This window comes from Enhydra lutris, unplaced genomic scaffold (assembly GCF_002288905.1).
Source record: "Enhydra lutris kenyoni isolate GAN:26980312 unplaced genomic scaffold, ASM228890v2 scaffoldscaffold38, whole genome shotgun sequence".
NCBI lineage: Eukaryota > Metazoa > Chordata > Mammalia > Carnivora > Mustelidae > Enhydra > Enhydra lutris.
In genome coordinates this window covers 8163786-8169385 of record NW_019154122.1, presented here as the reverse complement: position 1 = coordinate 8169385, position 5600 = coordinate 8163786, and positions in this window count along the sequence as shown.

Sequence of the window (5600 nt, the reverse complement as noted above, 5' to 3'; positions counted from 1 at the left end):
CCCCTTAAAGCAAAATCTTTAATAATAATCATAGCTGATGTTTATTGTGTGCTCTTATGTGTCAAACTGCTAAGTAGGTGCCATTATTGTGCTTATTTTGCAGATGATGAAACTGAGGAGGGGCACCTTGCTGGCTCATTTGGTGGAGCATGTGACTCTTGATCTCCTGGTTGTGAGTTTGAGCCTCACGTTGGTGTAGAGATAACTTAAAAATAAAATCTTAAAAAAATAAATTTGTTAATAAAGACAAAAGAAACTGAGGCACATGGGGATTAACTAGCTCAACCCAGGATCACAGGCAAAGGTTTGAACCCAGGTGGTTTTGCTTCAAAGCCTTTGTTATTGTTAATTTTGTTCATTATTTTTTTCCAATTTTTTATTGTGGTAAAATACCCATAAAAAATAAACAACATTTACTATTTTACCCTTTTGAAGTGCAGCATTCATTGCTAATAAGTACATTCATACTGCTGTGCAACCATCACTACCGTCCCTCTCCAGAACTTTTTTTTGACATACATTATATTGGTTTCAGGCATATGATACAATGATTCAACATTTATATACATTTCAAAGTGATCACTGCAGATGTAGCTAACAAGCATTACCACACAAAGTTGTTACATATTATTAACTATAGTCTCCGTGTTGTACATTGTATCACTGTGTCTTATTTATTTTATAACTGGAAATTTGTACTTTTCCTCTCCTTCCCCTATTTCACCCATTCTCCCACCTTTTCCCTCTGGCAACCACCACATTGTTCTCTGTATTTATCAGTCTGTACTCACTCTATTTTGTTTGTTCATTTGTTTTGGGGTTTTAGTTTTTTTTTTAAGATTTTATTTATTTATTTGATAGACAGAGATTACAAGCAGGCAGAAAGGCAGGCAGAGAGAGAGGAGGAAGCAGGCTCCCTGCTGAGCAGAGAGCCGGATGTGGGGCTCAATCCCAGGACCCTGGAATCATGACCTGAGCTGAAGGGAGAGGCTTTAACCCACTGAGCCACCCAGGCGCCCCTCGGGTTTTTAAATTGTTTTAAGTTTATTTATTTATTGTTTTAAGTCATCTCTCACCCAATGTGGGGCTTGAACTCACAACCCTGAGATCGAGTTGCATGCTCTGCTGACTGAACCAGCCAGGTGCCCCTGTTTTGTTTTTCAGATGCCATATGTAAGTTAAATCATACAGTATTTGCTTTTCTCTGCCTTATTTCATTTAGCATAATACCCTGTAGGTCCATCATGTTGTCACAGATGGCAAGATTTAATTCTTTTTTAGGGCTGAGTGATATTCCATTGTATAAATATATCACATCTTCTTTATCCATTCATCTATCAATGGATATTTAGATTGTTTCCATAGCTTACCTATTGTAAATAAGGAGGCAATAAATATAGAGATGCATATATCTTTTTGAATTAGTGTTTCTTTGGATAAGTATTTCTGTGGATAAATACCCAGAAATAGAATTGCTAGATGGGGACGCCTGGGTGGCTCAGCTGGTTAAGCAGCTGCCTTCGGCTCAGGTCATGATCCCAGCGTCCTGGGATCAAGTCCCACATCGGGCTCCTTGCCCGGCAGGGAGCCTGCTTCTTCCTCTGACTCTGCCTGCCTCTCTGTCTGCCTGTGCTCGCTTGCTCTCTCTCTCTCTCTGACAAAAAAAAAAAAAAAAAAAAAAAAAACCTTAAAAAAAAAAAAGAATTGCTGGATGTTATGGTAGTTCTATTTTTGATTTTCTGAGGAATGTCCATACTGTTTTCCACAGTGGCTGCACCAATTTAAGGTATTTTTTTGGAAAGATTTTATTTATTTATTTGACAGAGATCACAAGTAGGCAGAAAGGCAGGCAGAGAGAGAGGGAAGCAGGCTCCCTGCAGAGCAGAAAGCCCCATATGGGGCTTGATCCCAAGACCCTGGGATCATGACCTGAGCCGAAGGCAGAGGCTTTAACCCACTGAGCCACCCAGGTGCCCCTAGAATAAGTAAGCTATTAACATAGAACAACATTCAAAAGCTACAAAAGGACATATAAAGATCAAGTCCATCATACCGGTCCCCCAGCAACCTCTCTCCTCCATCAATGTGATTACCATGACAAATTCTTTATATCTTTCCAGAGAGGCATACACAAATACACACATACACATATAGGGGCGCCTGCCTGGCTCAGTCAGAAGAGCATGCAACTCTTGATCTCTGCATCATGAGTTTGAGCCCCACATTAGGGGTAGAGGTTGCTTAAATTTAAAAAACAAACAAACAAAAAAAAAAAACAAAAACAAAAACAAAACCCCACATACATATTTAAATAAATAAACCTAGAGATAGCAACAAACTAAACATGTTGTTCTTTACCTTGCTGCTTTAAAAAAAAAATTTATTTAACAATAATTCTCTGAGGTCATTCCATGTCAGCATATTTAGGACCAACGAAATTTTGTTAGCAAATTGCATTCTGTCCCTTTGTATGAATGTACCATATATCTTTTAAACAAATGCTCTAGAGATGGACATTCAACTCTCCTGCTTTGTGACTATAAACAAAGTAGCCGAGAATATCTTTGTACTTTTGTTATTTGCATATGCGCAAATGTATCTACAGGGAAATTTCCCAGAAATGCAATTGTTGGGTCAAAAGGCATGTACCCTTTAAATATTGGTAAGTTTGCCCTTTCTTTCTTTCTTTTTTTTAAGGTTCTATTTATTCATTTGAGAGCGAGAGACAGAACACAAGTGGGGGAGGAGACAGAGGGAAAGAGAGAGAAGCAGCTGGGAGCTGATGTGGGACTCGATCCCAGGATTTGGAGATCACGACCTGAGCCGAAGGCAGACGCTTAATCATCTGAGCCACCCAGGCACCCCTAACATTTATTTCTTGACATAACTGCCTATATAGCTCCAGTTCATGCATTAGATGGAAAGTTTGTTCACTGCGGGCTTTGCTCTTTTGGAGGAGGGGAGGGGCAAAGGGAGAGGAAGAGAGAAAATCTCAAGCAGGCTCCAGGCTCACCAGGCAGGGCTCAATCTCACAACCCTGAGATCATGACCCGAGTTGAAATCAAGAGTCAGATGCTTAACTGACTGAGCCACCCAGGCGCGCCTGGGGCTTTGCTCTTAATTCTTTTCACATCTCAGTGTTTTACACGGTCTATGAAAGGTGCCTGCAGTTCTGAGTGCAAGTCCCAAACATGAGTGGTATATCATGTTTTAGGATATCTGTTAATATATGTATGTGCCCCTACTTCAACTTTTGGGGAAGAAGTGGAAGAAAACCCCCCAGTGGAAGAAAACCACCACCACTTCCTCAATTTTAGAGTTCATTTGGCCCCATTTCTTCATTTTATAGATGAAGAAGGGACTTGCCCAAAGTCACAAAGGGCCTATATGATTAACTAGGGCTGGTCTCCTGGTGGCCCATCGGTTGGAAAAAAGGCCATTTCCTTTGCAGCATCCTCCAATGGTCTCCTAGATCTTTATCTTTCTGTTCTCCTAGAAAACTCAGTCCCAGGAATGCCCAACTAATTGCTTTGTTAAGGCGCATTGCCAAATATAACAAAATTGTAAGGAACTATCTCCCTCTGCTGGTAACATGCTACAACCACAAAGCCTTCAAAAGAAAGTGTCCTCAGCCTTGAAGAAAAACTAATCACACCCCAAGAGTGAGACTTAGATGAAGCCTGATAGACAATCGCATCCCCCCTACTGTCCCTAAGACTTAGTCAGGATGATTCATTTAAGGGAATAGGTTCACGGAAGAATGTATTCAAAATAAATATAGCTCTGGAGAATGAACAAGACAAAACCCTTTTTCTTTGAAGTTGGACAGGCTGCCCATAGTATTAGTTGTATTTTAGAGAATTTGAGCTGCAAATGGAATATCCATGTGGAGATGCCAAGAAGAAGCCTCAGAAACACCCAGGGAGGTCAGGGCTGGAAATCAACTTTGGGAATTTTAGTGTTCAGTGGGTGGCTCACACCATGAGCGTCAAGGCAAAAACGATGGACTGAGGACACATCCTGAGATGATCCATATTTCAGAGACAGGAAGTCATGAAACCAGAGAATTAGTAAGCACATCACTTTAACTTCTAAAGACGTAACATTTAATACATGATTGCAGTTTACAACCATAATTATTAGGACTGCAATTGCAAAAATTCTCAACAGGAAGCTGTTACTTTAGGAAGATGACTGGCATGCTAAAACCATGAAAGGAAACACATTTTGGGTTAGATAATTTGATTACAATGGCTAAATGCAACAGTACCAAATGACAGGGCTTTAATACTGGGAGGCCTATACGAACACATCAGTGAGAACAAAAACACATGGTGTTTACTTTTCTCTTGTTTTGGGAAAGAATGGATGAGTAAAGAGTTTCAAGTCTTCTTAGGGAGGCAAGACACCTACCTGGTAATGATAACAGTTAATGTTTGGAAGTCTTACTGCTGGCCAAGCATTGTCCCATGCTTTATATAGTAACTAATTTAATTCTGATGATTTTTTTTTAATTTTATACTCTTCAGGGTTTTTTTTTTTTTTTTTTAAGATCTTATTCATTTATTTGACAGACAGAGATCACAAGTAAGCAGAGAGGCAGGCAGAGAGAGGGGGAAGCAGGCTCCCTGCTGAGCAGAGAGTCTGATGTGGGGCTCAATCCTCAGACCCTGGGATCATGACCTGAGCGGAAAGCAGAGGTTTTAACCCACTGAGCCACCCAGGTGCCCATAATTCTGACGATTTATAGTAACTAGCTTAATTCTGACGATCTGCCTTTGAAGCGGCTACCACTACTATTATCTCTGTTTTTGTACACTCCGGGAAACTGAGGAACAGACACCTTAAGTAACTTCATAAGATCACGGGAGTTTGTTTGAGTTGAAAGTGTCAAAGTTGAACTTTAAAGTTGAAGGTCTCTACCACTGCACTGGAGAAAAATAAAACAAGAATATTGTTTAGGGAGATGCGTAAGTAAATTTTTAAGGAAATGATTATGTATCTGTCGTTAACGACTCAGGAGAACTTTAGTAGTGCTGGTTGTCCAACTCGGGTGCCGGTATTATCAACTAAGGATGTTCTTACTGAGGATACGAAGGAGGGTTAACAGATGCTTGTTATACTGCTTTGTGTGCAGGAAAACTGTAAAAATTTCCCCCCTATCACACAGAAATAATAAAATGTCTTATGCATCCGCAGGTATTTTTCATCCTCTGGTGAGGTATAAAACGTTTTCAGAACTTTGAAAAAAGTGTAGTCTGCAGTTTATAAAGATTACGACTCACTTAAAAAAAAAAAAAAGTTTTCAGTAATTGCCTGCCCTTAGAAAAGATGGCTCCAAAGAACACACTCTCCGTACTCAAGACGATGACTTCACAGGGGCTCTCCCATTCACTACGAGAGTTAACATGTTGCCCTTAAGAAAAACGGCGGCCTTCGGGATCGTCTGCCCTTTTCCAAGATGGCTCTCACTACGCTAGTGGCCCCGGCGGGGTGCGTCTTCCGGGCTTGGTAAGGGGCGGGGTCCATTGAGTAAAGCTTTGCGTGCCTGCGCCCGCGACGGAGGCGCGCTTCAGGGCGCAGGCGCGGGGAGGGGGTGG